This window comes from Lactuca serriola, chromosome 7 (assembly GCF_051521515.1).
Source record: "Lactuca serriola cultivar US96UC23 chromosome 7, Lser_US96UC23_V15, whole genome shotgun sequence".
NCBI classification, from domain to species: Eukaryota; Viridiplantae; Streptophyta; class Magnoliopsida; order Asterales; family Asteraceae; genus Lactuca; species Lactuca serriola.
In genome coordinates this window covers 124,166,547-124,186,609 of record NC_136414.1, presented here as the reverse complement: position 1 = coordinate 124,186,609, position 20,063 = coordinate 124,166,547, and positions in this window count along the sequence as shown.

Here is a 20,063-nt window from a genome sequence, read left to right as displayed (position 1 = left end):
GATTTCGTGAGTATACATCAGCAAAAGCATTATGGGAAGCACTCATAGAAGTGTATGAAGGAAATGAAGACATGAAGAAAAGTCGAAAAGACATGCTCCGACAAAAATTCAACATGTTTAACTATGTATTGGGAGAAACATTGGAAAATCAATTGCAAAGATTTATCACATTAACCACTGAAATGAGCTCCGCAGGAGTGATGGTTACTAGATCTGAAATCAACAAGAAGTTACTAAATTCTCTTCCAAAATCATGGGACATGAATTTCTCGGTGGTTAAAAAGACAAAAGATCTGAACCGTTTAAGCCTGTCTGAAACAATGGCAATCATCAAAGCTTGCGATCTTGATGATAAACAAAGAGAAATCAATCATGTCAATTCATACTCTACAACCAATCTTGGACTTCAAAATAACAACACTGCTTTTTCAAGCTTCACCACTCTTCAAAATACTCAAATCCAGGTTCCTTAAGTTCAACCTCATACAGTCCATCAAAACATACCATACATCATACCTAACATGCAACAAACTCAAATCCCTCAAACCATATCTCAAGTTGGTTCTAGTGTTAGTCCTTCCACAGATGTTTTAATTCAATCTCATGGAATTGGTTCTCAAATCTCATTTGCAAAAGAAAAGGAGGAAAATATGGCTTTAGCTACTGGGATGGTGAACTGCTACAATGCCTTTGTTGCTGGAGAGCTCTCTCCACAACTTTCATTCACTGATCTTGATCAAATTCATCCTGAAGATGTGGAAGAGATGGATATTACTTGGCAAATGGCAATGGCAGTATTCAGGGCTAAACATTTCTCAAAAAAGACTGGAAAGAACAACTGGGGTGTCAATTCAAACAAAAAGATGGGTTTTAGCAAAGGAAAGTTGCGTTGTTATAATTGTCATGAACCAGGACACTTTGTGAGGGAATGTCCAAAACCAAATCAGCAAGAAAACTCCGAAAGAACCATGGTGCCAGTAACGTACGTTCACAGCAACAACAGAGGATCATCTTCAAACAATCAGTCTGCAAACATGGCAATGGTAGCTCAATCGTTCAACTGGGAAGATCAAGTTCAGGCCCTAAACATTTCGGAACCTGAAAAGGCAAATCTTGCTCAAGTCAAGGATGCAAGTAAAGAAATGGAAGCAGATCCAGAGGAGGAGATGATGAATTTGCAGTTTGCATTCATGGTTCAGACCACTCCTGAACCAGTCAAATCTGAGGTTAGTGAATTCGATTGTTCTCAATCTTGTATTAAAATTGTTAAGTTTTTGAGAGATCAAATTGAAATAATCAAGAGAGAGAACGAGGACTTGAAATATGAGGGATATACTCTTAGAAAAAATCAAAAGCCCTTAAAAACTCAATTAGAAAATAAAACAAAAGAAAACTTGCTGCTGTAACCATGGAACTTGACACATTGAAGAATAGTTTTGAAAAAGCTGAATTTAATTTCAAAAAATACGATGGGTCAAGTGAAAAGATTGCAAAATTAATCGAAGGTCAATCACACTGGAGAGATATCACTCATGGTAATCAAATAAAAGTTGGATTAGGTTATGAGAGTGTCCCTCCTCCCTTCAATCACAATTATACTGCTATTCCCCTGTCTCAAGAAGAAATTGACAAAGAACCTTGCATGGTGTACGGAAAGTCAGCTTCTGAGCAGTAAATACAGTCTAGTTATGAGACTTTGCATACTAATGTTTTTGCTTCAAGTGCAGATATATCAATAGTCTAGGGGAGCATGCTGCAGAAACTTTTGAGTCAAATAATGTTGTGATTGAGTGTGGTGTCAGTCATGAGTCTGTGTCAAAATCAAACACAAATGTTATTGTGCCGGGTGGTATTTTATTTCAGTCTGAAAATGATTCTAATAGTGTTGTTACTGATCAAACTGCTAAATCTGATTTACATGTCTCTGCATCTAACACATCTGTTACTAAATTCTATGATGGATCTTGCAAGTGTAATTGTGTTAGAAATGGAAAAGCTAAGAACAACACTGACAACAGCAGTGCCAAAGCTTCTGATAACAAACAAATTTGTTTTAACTGTGGCACTGCTGGACACATTGCAAGAAACTGCATGAACCGGATGTTTGTATCTCATACAACAAAAGGAGGGGAGAATGAATTTTGGGGACGATCCTTGACTAGGAAAATTCCCAAAACTCATTCTAGAAATGGAGATTTGAATACAACATTAAACAAAAAATGCGAAAGATTTCAAAAGAATAAACAGGTTTTTTGCAAAAACAACAGAAGTTTGCCAAAGTCAACTCAGGCCAAACCTAAGTCGAATTTGTCAAAGAGAAGGACAGGATCTTCTAACTCTTCAAGTAAGAGATCCAGCGGTTCAAAGAAAACTCATAAAATTTTGAAACCTAACTTTCAATGGATTCCAAAATCTTTTTCAGATCAATCTTCATTAATCTCCAATTCAAAAGCAAAGAAAGAATCAAATGAAAAACTTGTAAAAGGAAAGAGTCTACCCAGGATTGTGATGACCTGGGTTCCCAAATCTAAATAATTCCATTCATCGTGCATGGATAGTTGCGGAGTAATATTGCCAGACCTTGGTATGTCGACAGCGGCTGCTCCCGGCACATGAATGGAGACATATCCCAATTACACGACATTCAAACTTTTAATGGGGGGTATGTTTCTTTTGCGGGCGGAGAGGGTGGAAAAATTACTCAAAGAGGAACTGTGTCCAATGGAGTGTTGAATTTTGAGAATGTTAACTTTGCTCCAGAACTGAAGCACAGCTTGCTGAGTGTATCCCAGATATGCGACAAAGGCTACTCTACTCATTTCACAGATAAGGAATGTCTGATCTTAAAACCTGGCATTATTATCCCTGACGATTGGATTCTTGTAAGATCTAAACAAGATGGAAATAACTACATTATAGACATGAATAGCAATTTCCCTGATGATGTCACATGTCTCTTCTCCAAAGCTTCTGAACAAAATGCGATGTTGTGGCATCGTCGTCTCGGTCATGCGAATGCAAGAACCTGAATCGGCTTGCGAAGAACGAATTGGTTCGTGGGCTACCCATCAAAGATTTCATTACTTTTGAGAAATGTGTTTCGTGTGCCCAGGGAAAACATCATCGAAAACCACACTTTCCAAAGCAGATAAACTCCATAAGTCATGTGCTCGAGTTATTGCATATGGATTTATTTGGTCCGATTAATGTTTTGAGCATCAATCGCAACTCTTTCTGCCTTGTCGTGATAGATGATTACTCTCGTTTAACTTGGGTTTTCTTTCTGTCTAACAAAGCTGAAATTCCTAACCTTATCAAAAGGTTCATTGTGATGATCGAAAAACAGACTAACAATCAAGTGAAAGCGCTGCGTACTGATAATGGAACAGAATTCAAGAACGCTGTTCTTGATCATTTTTGCGCTGAGAAAGGGATTGTGCGCCAATTCAGTTCTGTTCGAACAGGTCAACAAAATGGGGTTGCCGAACGTCGGAATCGAACTCTAAAAGATGCCGCAAGGACGATGCTCTGTGATTCCAAGCTTCCTGTATTCTTCTGGGCAGAGGCGATTAACACTGCGTGTTATGTTCAAAATCGTGTGCTAATCAACAAAGCCAGAATGAAGACGCCGTATGAGATTTTATTTGGACACAAGCCATCTGTCAGTCATTTCCGAGTATTTGGCTGCCCTTGCACCCTTCTCCACTTGGAATCCAATCCCAAATTCAATGCCAAAGCCGATGACTGTTATTTTGTTGGATATGCTGCTCGAACTGCGTACAGGGTTTACAATAAGAAGACTAAACAGATTGTAGAATATCATTTTCTTTCTTTCCGTCTGTTATTCATATGTTGTCTCCTTTGCGCGACTTCTAATCCGACCCGGTACACAACATATGCAACTCTATTTCTCTGCAGGCTATATATATAAATGTGTGAAAAACTTCTTATATGTTAGCCATATGATGTCTCCTTTGCGCGACTTCTAATCCGACCTGGTACACAGCATATGCAACCTTCTTATTCTCAACCCCTCTGAAGAATTTTGAATCTATCCTCTCTCTGAATGGTTGTCTGCTCACCCGATGTAAGGTGTACTCTGGAAGTTCTTGATGGTTGGGGCATATCAGGAAGCGGGAAACACATTCTAGTACACTTAAAATTGAACACATACAGATTGTCTATAGATCTCGCTGCTCAATTTAGGTGGACAACAATATCACTGGTCGTTGTCAGCTGAATGGTCCTTAAGATATAGTATCTAGAAACTTAGGTTTAAATATAATATCTAGGAATTTAGGATCACATTGTCTTGTCACTTATAGTATGTCCCAATTTTGTCACAATTTTTCGTGTTTAAGTGGACAACAATACCGGCGATCGACCAGACAAAGACGTGGAGATGGAAGGTACCGACAAGCGAATTAAGGCTGTCTAAAAACTTTGATCCCAAATCATTCTTAAAGTTAGATATCATTTTATTTTTGTTAAATTTGTTCATAGTTTTCCTCTATGCACAAATTTTAGGAGGAGAATTAAAAATAATTCAAAAATCAAACAAAAATCAGAAAATTAAAAATCCAAAAATATTTTAATTTGTTTCTGTTTTTATTTTTCTAGAAAATATCAAGAATCCAAAAATATTTTTTTTTGTGTGCTAATTTTTCTTTTAGTTTTGTTTTGTCTTGAAAAGTGATTTCAGGTGTAGATGAGACTCGTGGAGACTGTAGTGAAGATCTTTTGAGCCAAGGCTTCATCTGTGAGCATCGAAGAATTCACATTCGAAGGAGCAAGAAATGAAGATTATTCTTTCGACATTCAATCTGTCAACCTCAGAAGCAAGGTGAAGCTGAAATTGAAGAATATGTAACAGATTGCATTGAATCCTCCTCAATAAGTCTACTGCTATTTTTGTACCTGCTGAAGTGATCTAGAAGAATTGTTCTCTCTGATGTTCTCTCTGTAGATTCTCAACCTGAAAGTGCTATCTTTCAAGAATCAGTACATCAAGCCTTCTCACCCAATGTGCGTTCAATGTCAAATTCGGCAGAAATCCCAACTGCTCAAGATAAAGTCATTTATTTAAGATTCATATGTTCATCTTGCTGCTGTGAAGCAATTTGAAGATTAATGTTAAAGCCAAGCTCCCAATGAAGATTAACAAGAAAAGTCAGCAACTTTTTAGGGGGAGCTTGTTGGGACAATTAGAAAAGAAAGCTATAAACCAAGGGGGAGATTGTTGGGTAAAAAATATGGTTTATACTTTGCTTTTGTAGAAAAATATATTTTTATGTAATGTTGTATGTGTTTGCGGTTTGTGTGTACGGCCGTACACGTGTGTACAGCCGCACACCCTGTGTACGGCCGTACACAGGGTGTGCGGTTGTACACATGTGTATGGCTGGAGGTCCATATAAATTGAGGAGTGCATGTGGGAATGTACGGTTAGAAGGTAAGAAGGCTAGAGAAGAGAGAGAAAGTTAGAGAGAAGAAGTGTGTGTGTGTGTGAGAGAGAGAATCTATTGTAAGGAGCATCACTCAATTACATCAATACATCATTAGATTCATCTTAATTCTTCTTCTCCTTCTCTTCTATATTGATCTGACATCATCCAATTGATTGGGATTCCGCACCATCAATTGGATCTGATTGATACACAAGCAATTTTGGGGACTTACATACCCCCAAACCAGAACGGCGGAAACGTTCGGGGGCGGAGGACGTCATATTCAGCATCATAACAGTTTATAGTAAGGAAAGTACACACCACCAAATATATAAATATTTAAAAGTGTTTAAATAATCGTAGTTATTACATATTCAAAATATAAATACAATAACATGTTTCAAAAGAAGTCATTAACGCCAGAACGCTAATCTCAAAAGATGATTTCCAAACCTGCTTAGCGGTTCCCTGAGAATACTAGTTATTTCAAAGAAAAGTGTCAACAATTAAGTTGGTGAGTTCATAAGCGGTTTTGAGAAAATGTATGTCATTCCAAAGTTCGTGCGTTTTCCAAGAAAATCCCTTATTTTATTATAAAAGTATGAGATGCATATGAATGTTCGTGTTGTGAATTGTAAATAGTTGCACCAGGAAAATCTCTTATTTTCCTATTAGTTGATTGTTTTTAGATACAGGAAAATTCCTTTTTTTTCCTAACGTAACAGGCAGTCTCTAATATCCAAGACCGAAAATCGCAAGCAACTGACATGATTAAAGGTTAAGGCATAGTTTTATATAATAAAGCTATAAGAAGATCACACTTGTTAGATGAAGAGTAGTTTTAATAGCTACTCATCCAAAAAAAATCAGAATACCATAATAAATGTCTATCCGGTGAGTTTTATAACCATACTAAACATAATATGTCTCTAGCTAACAGTCAGGACGCAGGATTATGACTTCCCGTATAGATCTATACACATTTGACACGCTCTCCCATGGGAGACTCTTGTTATAATAGACAGGACTTTAGGTAATACCTTTTAACAAAAAGGTAGCATTTGAAGATATAATCATCTCATGGATTCTCAACTAAATCTCTATTAAAATAATAGTTTTGTATACAAACGTATAAATAAAACATATTTCTATTTATAAAACATATGGTACCCCAAGAGGGTAAAGTTGTGTTGTGAGGTGTTTTGCATGATAACAATTTCATATGATAGTTAAAACAACAGTATGAAAAGTACAGCAAAAGATCGATGTTTCACACAATTTTAGTCGTGTGTTTGCTTGTATTCTCCCCCGAAATGTATTAAAAGTACATTATAAAGTATTTGAAGGCGTATAAAAGGGGGTATTAACTCACTTGATTAAAGTGGTGGTTTTGAAGTAGTCGAGAGAAGAGTCGAACAGAACTTCGGCTAGAGAGAGTTGAAATCTCGGGATTCTCGGGGATCTTAGGAGTGTAGAACCTCCTTCGGGACTCGAGTGTGAAAAACCGGGGCTTCGGGAAGGCTTGTCGAGGTAATCACGCAGAGTAACGACACTTAGAAGGAAAGAAATGAGCACCAACCCCGGCACCCTTAAGCTTCTATTTATAGGGGCTAATTTGGGGTCTCACCTCGTGAGTTTGGGTTGCTCACGTCGTGAGGCTTAGTCAGCATGATCCTCTTCAATGAGTTGATGTGGCTAACACAATGGAACCCATCAATCACGATCTCACGTCGTGAGCATGGTCCCCTCACGTCGTGAGGCTGAGTTAGCCTCCGATTTTGTGTCCCGAACTTGTAAAATCTGTAACTTTTGCATACGCGCTCCGATTTTGACGTTGTTTATATGCACGCGTAGGTGTGAAAAGGCTCTACAACTCTCGTTTAGACTCCATTGGCTAATTTTGACTTTATGTTTATTATATTATTTCTATCAGGTCGGGCCTAGAAAAGTCCGTTTAAATTCCATAACTCCATCATATGGTGTCCATCTTCGTCAGACTTTTTACTGTTGTACTCCTATTATCGGGGTCCTCAACTTTTGTTTAGGTTGTGTCGGCTAAAGACCGCTTAATCTCTATTTCGAGTTTTTAGTTGTCTACTGCTAGGTCAGAAACTTCGAAAAATCATAACTTCCTCATTCGAAGTGAGATTGGGGCTTTCTTTTTATGTATGTTCACGGTTTAAAGATATCTACAACTTTCATTTAGATACCTAAGCCTAAAAAGTATTTTATTGAAATTTCTCGTTTTATGCTTAACAGCGCTTTACCGGTAGTGTTACGAATCTTTGATTGGTCATAACTCCTTCGTTATAACTCGGATTTTAGTGTTCTTTATATTTTTGGAAACCTTACCACGATATCTACCACATAGTGTACTCAAATAGAGCTTTTTTATTACTTTACAAAGAGGTTACAAGACTCGACTTTTAGTCATTATATTGACCTGAAATAACGGGTTGTTACATCATCCCCCCGTTAGAGGGAATTTCGTCCCGAAATTAATGACAAAATAAAAGTTTAGGGACTAGGAAAAGAGATGCGGATACTTCTGTTGCATCTGATCTTCTCGCTCCCATGTGAATTCAGGTCCCCGCTTAGCATTCCAGCAGACCTTCACTATTGGTATGTGACTTTGTTTAGTTCATTTGATTTCCCTATCCATGACCTCGACGGGTTCTTCCACAAAGTTAAGATTTTTGTTAAGTTCGATTTCGTCGAGTGGAATCACAAGAGTTTTGTTGGAAAAACACTTTTTCAGGTTAGATACGTGAAACACTAGATGTACTTTGTTAAGCTCGATAGGAAGTTGAAGTCTATAAGCTACTGGACCAATCCTTGATGTAATTTCGAAGTGTCCAACCTGAAATTCCAAGGGTTTTCGTCTTTTTTCGGCATAGCTCTTTTGTCTATCCCTCGAGGCTTTCAGACGTTCTCGAATTTGAACGATCTTTTCAGTTGTTTGTCTAATGATCTCCGGACCAGTGAGAGTGCTATCAGGGACTAGACCTTTTTCCAACTGCGTGTCGCCTACTTCCGCCCAACACAGAGGTGATATGCACTTACGGCCGTAAAGGGCTTCAAATGGATCAGTCTTGATACTAGTATGATAACTGTTGTTATATGAGAACTCGACTAATGGTAAGTGAACATCCTACGCTTTACCAAAGTCGATTACACATGCTCGCAACATGTCTTCTAGGGTTTGGATCATCCTCTCACTTTGTCCGTCAGTTTGTGGGTGATAGGTTGTACTCATATCCAACCTTGTTCCCATGGATTTTTGCAACGATTCCCAGAATCTGGAAGTGAATCTACTGTCTTTGTTCGAGATGATAGTCATCGGCACTCCATGAAGTCGCACGATCTCTCGGATGTAGGTTCTCGTTAGCTTTTCCATCTTATCAGTTTCCTTGATCGGTAGGAAATGAGCAGACTTGGTTAGTCTGTCGACGATCACCCAAATGGTGTCATGACCACCCTGAGTCTTGGGTAGTTTTGTTATGAAGTCCATGGAAATTTGTTCCCATTTCTACTCAGGTATTTCGGTTTGATGGAGTAGACCTGAGGGCTTCTGGTGTTCTATTTTTATCTTGGCACAAGTCAAGCACCTGCTCACATAGATAGCAATTTCTGCTTTCATGTTTGGCCACCAGTAGAGTTGTCTGAGATCCAGATACATCTTATCTAAACCTGTGTGTACGGAGTATGGAGTCTTGTGTGCTTCGTTCATAACTATCTCTCTGAACCCACCAAATGTTGGTGTCCAGATTCGGTTCATGAGGTAGCACACTCCGTCACTCTCGATCTCTAGATTCTTGTCCATCCCTATAAGGGTTTCACCTGTCACGTTTTCGAGTTTCAAGGCTTCTCTTTGAGCTTCCTTGATTTGTGTTGACATATGCGAATGGATCGACATAGTTAATGACTTCGCTTTTCGACCAGAGTACTCTTTACGATTAAGGGCATTAGCCACTACGTTCACCTTTCCCGGATGGTAATGAATCTCACATTCGTAGTTGTTGAGCAATTGGACCCAACGTCGTGTCTCATGCTCAACTCTTTCTACTCGAATATGTGTTGAAGGCTCTTGTGGTCTGTGAAGATGGTGCACTAGGTACCATATAGGTAGTGCCTCCAGATTTTTAGAGTGAAGACCACAGCTCCAAGTTCTATGTCATGAGTGGTGTAGTTGACTTCGTGTGTTTTCAGTTGTCGGAAGGCATACATAATAACCTTTCCTCGCTGCATTAGCACACATCCCAACCCTTGATTTGAAGCATCACAATACACCACAAAATCTTCGATCCCCTCTGGAAGAGAAAGAACCGGTGCACTTTATTGGGCCTGTTTCAGAGTCTGGAATGCGGCATCTTGCTTTTCTCCCCAGTTGTAGTTCACACCTTTCTGAGTTAGGGAGGTATGAAGCTTTGCAATGATGGAGATGTTCTGAATGAACCTTCGATAATAACCAGCAAGGCCTAGAAATTAGCGAATCTCCGTTGGTGTAGTTAGCGCAGCCCAATTTTCGATAGTCTTGATTTTAGATGGATCCACATGGATTCCTTCTTCGCTGACCACGTGACCGAGGAAGTCCACTTTCCTAATCCAAAACTTGCATTTTGAGAACTTCGCATAAAGTCTCTCAGCTCGTAATGTCTCTAAGACTTGTCTCAGATGTTGGCCATGCTCTTCTTTACTCTTTGAATAAATGAGTATGTCATCTATGAATACTATCACAAATTTATCCAAGAATGGACGACAGACCCGATTCATTAAGTCCATGAATACGGCAGGGGCATTGGTTATTCCAAATGGCATCACAACAAACTCATAATGTCCGTATCTTGTTTGGAAGGCCGTCATGGGAATATCATTCTCCAGGACTCGCATCTGGTGATATCCCGATCTCAGATCGATCTTGGAGAAGTAGTTGGCTCCTTGGATTTGGTCAAATAAGTCGTCGATTCGTGGTAGGGGATATCAGTTCTTGATGGTAAGTTTGTTGAGCACTCGGTAGTCGATGCACATCCTAAATGGTCCATCCTTCTTTTTCACAAACAACACTGGTCCTTCCCAACGCAAGAAGCTCGGCCTGATGAATCCTTTGCTGGGTAGCTCATTCAGTTGGCTGGATAGCTCCTGCATCTCTGTAGGGGCCAATCGATATGGCACTTTGGCTACTGGTGTAGCTCCGGGAATTAGATCGATTCTGAATTCGACTTGTCTCGTGGGTGGTATTCCTGGAAGATCTTCGGGAAAAACATCGGGGAACTCGCATACGTCAGGCATGCTCCTGAAATTCGTGACTTCGCGTTTCACATCCACAACATGTGCTAAAAACACGTGGCATTCCTTGCATAGGCACTTCTGAGCTTGGATACACGAGATAATATGAAGAGTGCAACTAGGTTTGTCGCCATAGATAATGAGGGTTTCGCCGGTTGGCAGATTAAGGGGAACGGCCTTATTGTAACATAAAATGTCTGCATGATGAGACCTCGGCCAGTCCATGCCTATGATGACATAGAAACTCTTAATCGAGACTGGCATGAGGCTGATTGGAAAGGGATTATCGTTTAGAGTTAGGGTACAGTTTAAGTATATCTCTTTAGTGCCTTCTGTTTTACCGTTGGCCATTTCTACTATAAACGGTTCACTTAATGATTGGGGTGTTTGTTTCAGCAGGCCTTTAAAATTATGACTCACAAAACTCCTCTCCGCTCCACTATCAAATAAAATGCATGCATACGAGTTATCGAGAAGAAACGTACCCTTAACAAAAGTGGGGTCTGCAACGGCTTCATCCTGTCCCATTGCGAACACTCGGCCCCTTCCGCCAGTATCCCTGTTGTTTTCCTTCGGGCAGTCCCTGCGGTAGTGTCCCGTGGCTCTGCACTCAAAGCAGGCGCGACTTACTCCCGCATTAACGGTGGGGGCGACTTGTTGGGCTGGCTCCTTGCAGAAGTGGGTCGTATTCCCCTTCTTATTGCACCTAGTGCATTTGAAGTCACTGCAAGGACCGTCGTGGTGGAAGCTGCATTGGTTGCACTTCGGAAATTTCCCACTTTATGAAATTGTGGGCGCAGTGGAAGTAGGAATAGTAACAACGTGAGCCGCTACCACTTGTTGTTTCTTGGGGTTCCCTTGTAGGGTTTTCCCCTTTCTCTTATTCCAAGGCCTTCCCTGGACCTGTACCTCTTTTAATGGATCGGCAGTAGCTTCAACAGTACCCTGTTTGACCCCATGGTCGATGAGTCACTGAGCCAGGCGCTTAGCATTGTTGAAAGTGATACGGTTGGAGACCAAGACGTGACCTTGTATCTTGGGTGACAACCCCCAAATGTACCTCTCAACCTTTTTCGGTTCTGGGTTGACCATGGCAGGGCACAAGGCGGCAAGGTCGCTGAACCTGGCTGTGTAGGCTACTAGGTCAGACCCAGTCATCTTTAGATTCCAGAGCTCCTACTCTAGTTTTTGTATCTTGCCCCTTGAGCAGTAGTCCTCCAGTAGTAGGACCTTTAAGTCCTCCCAACTTAAGGCATTGGCGACGGTGAGAGTCACGGACTTCACATGGCTTTTCCACCAGGTGAGGGCGTGATCAGTGAGGGTGCAAGCGGTGAACTTGACTTTGCTCGCTTCCTGGCAAGATCAGATCTTAAAGACCGTTTCGGTCTTTTCGAACCATTGCATCAGTGCAATGACCCCCCCCTATGCCATTAAAGGTTTTTGGATTTGTGTTGGAGAACTCCTTGTAAGTACATTCCCTTACTTGACCATGACCAGTGCCATGGTTGGGATGATTTTTGCTGCTTCCTGGCCCTCCATTTCCGTTGGAGTTTATTTGAGAGAGGATGGCAGTTATTGCTGCTGTGATAGAAGCCTGAACCATGGTCGGATCATAAGTTGGTGGTGGAGGTGCTGTTGGTATCGTGCCCGGCCTGGGTCTTAGGTTTGGACGAGGAGGCATCGCGCTGCGAAGAATTAAAAACGAAAGATCATTAGTTTTGGTGATCGAGGGTTGAATGATAATGAGTTAATTATCTTTAATAGTTTAAGAATTTGATTTGACCTATACAGGCTTGAGTTTGATTCACAATTGGAGTTTGAATTGCAATAGATAAACTCAAGAACTCGGATGAAATGCACAGAATTAACACACGAAATAGATATGCCCTATATATATATTAAACATATGTTTGTGTTACATCTGAAGTTAGAACAAAATTGACCTTTCTAAAGGTCTCTGATTACAGAAAGTTAAAGAAAGTAAGACTTTTAGCCGATGGTCCTATTCTATATCAAAATTTGGGAGTTAGGCGAGTACTACTCACGGCGCAGTTTGCGCTTGGAGCTCAATTCCGCATCCGACTGCTTGGCTCCCATGAGACGCCTGTCAAAGGCAGCTTGTTGCTCGCTCAAATCTCTCATTTCGGAGAGAGCCGTAGTCATTTTATCCTAGAGAGAGTTGGTGTAGAGTTGAGCATTCCCTTGTAGCATGTCAAGGAGTCGGATATCAGTTGCGTTATCCTCCATCCTTATGTCAACTTTGTGAATCCGGTTGGCTTGGACTCCAGATTGATAAGCCTGATTGGCAAGTTTGCCGACCATAACTGGGAGTGCTCGATCGGCTGTACTTCCTCTGCTGACATCGTAGAAGTCCCGACACATACCGTAAGGAGGATGCAGTCTTTTCTACAGGCTCCAATGGTGGATGTGGCTTCCCCAGACGGTAGTTGGTCCTTGAAATCCCATCCTGAGAGGAGGTCGAACGGATGGAGGTCGGACGACTGGCGGATTGATTACCTCAGGCTCTGAGGCTGAGCTATCCGAATCTTCCTCCTTCTCGTCTTCCATGGGTTCCTCCTCGGGGTCATCTTCAATCCATCCTCCATTACCTTGGTTGGGGTAGTAGGGGTCGCCCGGGTGATGGAATCCAGCCATTGAGTCAATACGAGAATAGGGCTAAGAATTGACTTTAAGCTAAAGCATGTAAAGATTTACCCTTTAGTTTTATAGTTGAAGATACCCAAATACTCCTATAGTATTCTTAATGATATGCTCTTTGGTATGTTTTAAATTTATTGTCCACTACAGACACTCCCTGGCATACGTTAGTCGGCTCTCGGACAAATATAGTTGATCAGGCTATATTCATCCCAGTTCCGATTACATGTCCCAAGGCACACCTGCACTATACAATTTATTTATAATACTTCTATATTGATCTATTTATGACACTGTTATTAATATGAAATGAATGCATGCCTACTTTACAAAAATTAAATAAATTTAATTTTTTAAAGTATGACTCTTACTCAGAGTGTATTTGCCCAGATGTGTTTATAGTTGTATACCAAAAATGGTTTTGATATACTTAATTCACTATAAACTCTGCTCTGATACCAATCTGTCACACCCCCAAACCAGAACGGCGGAAACGTTCGCGGGCAGAGGACGTCATATTCAGCATCATAACAGTTTATCGTAAGGAAAGTACACACCACCAAATATATAAATATTTAAAAGTGTTTACATAATCGTAGTTGTTACATATTCAAAATATAAATACAATAACATGTTTCAAAAGAAGTCATTAACGCTAGAACGCTAATCTCAAAAGATGATTTCCAAACCTGCTTAGCGGTTCCCTGAGAATACAAGTTATTTCAAAGAAAAGTGTCAAAAATTAAGTTGGTGAGTTCATAAGCGGTTTTGAGAAAATGTATTCCATTCCAAAGTTCGTGCGTTTTCCAAGAAAATCCCTTATTTTCTTATAAAAGTATGAGATGCATATGAATGTTCGTGTTGTGAATTGTAAATAGTTGCACTAGGAAAATCCCTTATTTTCCTATTAGTTGATTGTTTTCAGATACAGGAAAATCCCTTATTTTCCTAACGTAACAGGCAGTCTCTAATATCCAAGACCGAAAATCGCAAGCAACTAACATGCTTAAAGGTTAAGGCATAGTTTTATATAATAAAGCTATAAGAAGATCGCACTTGTTAGATGAAGAGTAGTTTTAATAGCTACTCATCCAAAAAAAATCAGAATACCATAATAAATGTCTATCCGGTGAGTTTTATAACCATACTAAACATAATATGCCTGTGGCGACGGTCTTCAGGCGTCGAAACGTTTATGACAAACTGTCACCCAAAGGACTATAGATAATAGTCAGCGCGCAGGATCATGACTTCCCGTATAGATCTATACACATTTGACATGCTCTCCCATGGGAGACTCTGGTTATAATAGACAGGACTTTAGGTAATACCTTTTAACAAAAAGGTAGCATTTGAAGATATAATCATCTCACGGATTCTCAACTAAATCTCTATTAAAGTAATAGTTTTGTATACAAACGTATAAATAAAACAAATTTCTATTTATAAAACATATTGTACCCCAAGAGGGTAAAGTTGTGTTGTGAGGTGTTTTGCATGATAACAACTTCATATGATAGTTAAAACAACAGTATGAAAAGTATAGCAAAAGATCGATGTTTCACACGATTTTAGTCATGTGTTTACTTGTATTCTCCCCCGAAATGTATTAAAAGTACATTATAAAGTATTTGAAGGCGTATAAAAGGGGGTATGAACACACTTGATTGAAGTGGTGGTTTTGAAGTAGTTGAGAGAAGAATCTTGCAGAACTTCGGCTAGAGAGAGTTGAAATCTCGGGATTCTCGGGGATCTCGGGAGTGTAGAACCTCCTTCGGGACTCAAGTGTAAAAAATCGGGGCTTTGGGAAGGCTTATCGAGGTAATCACGCAGAGTAACGGCACTTAGAAGGAAAGAAATGAGCACCAAACCTGGCACCCTTAAGCTTCTATTTATAGGGCCTGATCTGGGGTCTCACCTCGTGAGTTTGGGTTGCTCACGTCCTGAGGCTTAGTCAGGATGATCCTCTTCAATGATTTGACGTGGCTGACACACTGGAATCCATCAATCACGATCTCACGTTGTGACCATGGTCCCCTCACGTCGTGAGGCTGAGTCTGCCTCCGATTTTGTGTCCCGAACTTGTAAAATCTGTAACTTTTGCATACGCGCTCCGATTTCGACGTTCTTTATATGCACGCGTAGGTGTGAAAAGGCTCTACAACTCTCGTTTAGACTCCGTCAGCTAATTTTGAATTTATGTTTATTATATTATTTTTAACAGGTCGGGCCTGGAAAAGTCCGTTTAAATTCCATAACTCCATCATATGATGTCCATCTTCGTCAGAATTTTTACTGTTGTACTCCTATTGTCGGGGTCTTCAACTTTTGTTTAGGTTGTGTCGACTAAACACCGCTCGATCTCTATTTCGAGTTTTTAGTTGTCTACTGGTAGGTCAGAAACTTCGAAAAATCATAACTTCCTCATACGAAGTCAGATTGGGGCTTTCTTTGTATGTATGTTCACGGTTTAAAGATATCTACAACTTTCATTTAGATACCTAAGGCTAAAAAGTATTTTATTGAAATTTCTCGTTTTATGCTTAACAATGCTTTACCGGTAGTGTTACGAATCTTTGATTGGTCGTAACTCCTTCGTTATAACTCGGATTTTAGTGTTCTTTATATATTTGGGAACCTTAACACGATATCTACCACATAGTGTACCTAAATAGAGCTTTTTGAACATTTCATTTTCGATGATATTTCTTATTACTTTACAAAGAGGTTACAAGACTCAACTTTTAGTCATTATATTGACCTGAAATAACGGGTTGTTACATTATCCCCACGTTAGAGGGAATTTCGTCCCGAAATTAATAATAAAATAAAAGTTTAGGGACTAGGGAAAGAGATGCGGATACTTCTGTAGCATCTGATCTTCTCGCTCCCATGTGAATTCAAGTCCCTGCTTAGCATTCCAGCGGACCTTCACTATTGGTATGCGACTCTGTTTAGTTCGTTTGATTTCCCTATCCATGGCCTCGACGGATTCTTACACAAACTTAAGATTTTCGTTAAGTTCGATTTCATCGAGTGTAATCATAAGAGTTTCGTAGGACAAACACTTTTTCAGGTTAGATACGCGAAACACTAGATGTACTTTGTTAAGCACGATAGGAAGTTGAAGTCTATAAGCTACTGGACCAATCCTTGAAATAATTTTGAAGGGTCCAATGTACCTTGTATTTAGTTTTCCACACTTTCCAAAGCGTATCATGCACCAACAGGGTGAGACCTTCAGCAGAACGCGGTCACCAACCTAAAATTCCAAGGGTTTTTGTCTTTTGTCGGCATAGCTCTTTTGTCTATCCCTCGAGGCTTTCAGACGCTCTCGAATTTGAACGATCTTTTCAGTTCTTTCTCTAATGATCTTCGGACCAGTGAGAGTGCTATCAGGGACTAGACCTTTTTCCAACTGCGTGTCGCCTACTTCCGCCCAGCACAGAGGTGATCTGCACTTACGGCCGTAAAGGGCTTCAAATGGAGCAGTCTTGATACTAGTATGATAACTGTTGTTATATGAGAACTCGACTAATGGTAAGTGAACATCCTACGCTTTACCAAAGTCGATTACACATGCTCGCAACATGTCTTCTAGGGTTTGGATCGTCCTCTCACTTTGTCCGTCAGTTTGTGGGTGATAGGCTGTACTCATATCCAACCTTGCTCCCATGGATTTTTGCAACGATTGCCAAAATCTATAATTGAATCTAGTGTCTCTGTTCGAGATGATAGACATCGACACTCAATGAAGTCGCACGATCTCTCAGATGTAGGTTCTCGTTAGCTTTTTCCGTCTTATCAGTTTCCTTGATCGGTAGGAAATGAGCAGACTTGGTTAGTCTGTCGACGATCACCCAAATGGTGTCGTGACCACCCTGAGTCTTGGGTAGTTTTGTTATGAAGTCCATGGAAATTTTTTCCCATTTCCACTCAGGTATTTTGGTTTGATGGAGTAGACCTGAGGGCTTATGGTGTTCTATTTTTATCTTCGCGCAAGTCAAGCACTTGTTCACATAGATAGCAATTTCTGCATTCATGTTTGGCCACCAGTAGAGTTGTCTGAGATCTAGATACATCTTATATGAACCTAGGTGTACGGAGTATGGAGTCTTGTGTGCTTCGTTCATAACTATCTCTCTGAACCCACCAAACTTTGGTGTCCAGATTCGGTTCATGAGGTAGTGCACTCCGTCACTCTTGATCTCTAGATTCTTGTCCATTCCTCTAAGGGTTTCACCTGTCACGTTTTTGGGTTTCAAGGCTTCTCTTTGAGCTTCCTTGATTTGTGTTGACATATGCGAATGGATCGACATAGTTAATGACTTCACTTTTCGACCAGAGTACTCTTTACGATTAAGGGCACTAGCCACTACGTTCGCCTTTCCCGGATGGTAACAAATCTCACATTCATAGTCGTTGAGCAATTCGACCCAACGTCGTTGTCTCATGCTCAACTCTTTCTGGTTGAATATGTGTTGAAGGATCTTGTGGTCTGTGAAGATGGTGAACTTGGTACCGTATAGGTAGTGCCTCTAGATTTTTAGAGTGAAGACCACAGCTCCAAGTTCTAAGTCATGAGTGGTGTAGTTGAATTCATGTGTTTTCAGTTGTCAGGAGGCATACACAATAACCTTTCCTCGCTGCATTATCACACATCCCAACCCTTGATTTGAAGCATCACAATACACCACAAAATCTTCGATCCCTTCCGGAAGAGAGAGAATGGGTGCACTGTATAGGGCCTGTTTCATAGTCCGGAGAGCGGCATATTGCTTTTCTCCCTAGTTGTAGATCACACCTTTCTGAGTTAGGGAGGTAAGAAGCTTTGTGATGCTGGAGAAGTTCGGAATGAACCTTCGATAATAACCAGCAAGGCCTAGAAATTAGAGAATCTCCATTGGCGTAGTTGGTGCAGCCCAATTTTCGATAGGCTTGATTTTAGATGGATCCACATGGATTCCTTCTTCGCTGACCACGTGACCGAGGAAGTCCACTTTCCTAATCCAAAACTCGCATTTTGAGAACTTCGCATAAAGTCTCTCAGCTCGTAATGTCTCTAAGACTTGTCTCAGATGTTGGCCATGCTCTTCTTTACTCTTTGAATAAATGAGTATGTCATCTATGAATACTATCACAAATTTATCCAAGAATGGACGACCGACCCGATTCATTAAGTCCATGAATACGGCAGGGGCATTGGTTAGACCAAATGGCATCACAAAAAACTCGTAATGTTCGTATCTTGTTTGTAAGGCCGTTTTGGGAATATCATTCTCCAGGACTCGGAGCTGGTGATATTCCGATCTCAGATCGATCTTGGAGAAGTAGTTGGATCCTTGGAGTTGGTCGAATAAGTCGGCGATTCGTGGTAGGGGATATCGGTTCTTGATGGTAAGTTTGTTGAGCTCTCGGTAGTCGATGCACATCCTAAATGATCCATCCTTATTTTTCACAAACAACACTGGTGCTCCCCAAGGCGAGAAGCTCGGCCTGATGAATCCTTTGCTGAGTAGCTCATTCAGTTGGCTGGATAGCTCCTGCAACTCTGCTGGGGCTAATCGATATGGCGCTTTGGCTACTGGGGTAGCTCTAGGAATTAGATCGATTTTGTATTCGACTTGTCTCGCAGGTGGTATTCCTGGAAGATCTTCGGGAAAAACATCGGGGAACTCACATACGTCAGGCACGCTCTTGAAATCATGGACTTCGCGTTTCACATCCACAACATGTGCTAAAAATGCATGACATTCCTTGCGTAGGCACTTATGAGCTTGGATACACGAGATAATATGAAGAGTGATACTAGGTTTGTCGCCATAGATAATGAGGGTTTCGCTGGTTGGCAGATTAAGGCGAACGGCCTTATCGTAACATAAAATGTCCGCACGATGAGAACTCGGCCAGTCCATGCCTATGATGACATCGAAACTCTTAATCGAGACTTGCATGAGGCTGATTGGAAAGGGATTATCATTTAGATTTAGGGTACAGTATAACTATATCTCCTTAGTGCCTTCTATTTTACTGTCGGCCATTTCTACTATAAACGGTTCACTTAATGATTGGGGTGTTTGTTTCAGCAGGCCTTTAAAATTATGACTCACAAAACTCCTCTCCGCTCCACTATCAAACAAAATGCATGCATACGAGTTATCGAGAAGAAACTTACCCTTAACAACAGTGGGGTCTGCAACGGCTTCATCCTGTCCCATTGCGAACACTCGGCCCCTTCCGCCGGTATCCCTGTTGTTTTCCTTCGGGCAGTCCCTGCGGTAGTGTCCCATGGCTCCGCACTCAAAGCAGGCACGGCTTACTCCCGCATTAACAGTGGGGGCGGCTTATTGGGCTGGCTCCTTACAGAAGCGGGATGTATGCCCCTTCTTATTGCACCTGGTGCATTTGAAGTCACTGCAAGGACCGTGGTGGTGGAAGCTAAATTATTTATGATATGCATGATATGCATCGGATCTATGGTCTGTTGCCGACTCGATCCGGAAACTTTATGTGTTTAGATTTCTAATCATTTAACTACTGTATTTGAACTGCCATGTAACTTTTCAGAGCGCTAGGGAGATTTACACGTTGATCGTAAATAAAATCTTTCCTATCTTAATTCTCGTCATTACACACCGAACGTCTGAATTAGTGTATAGATCAAAATGGCAA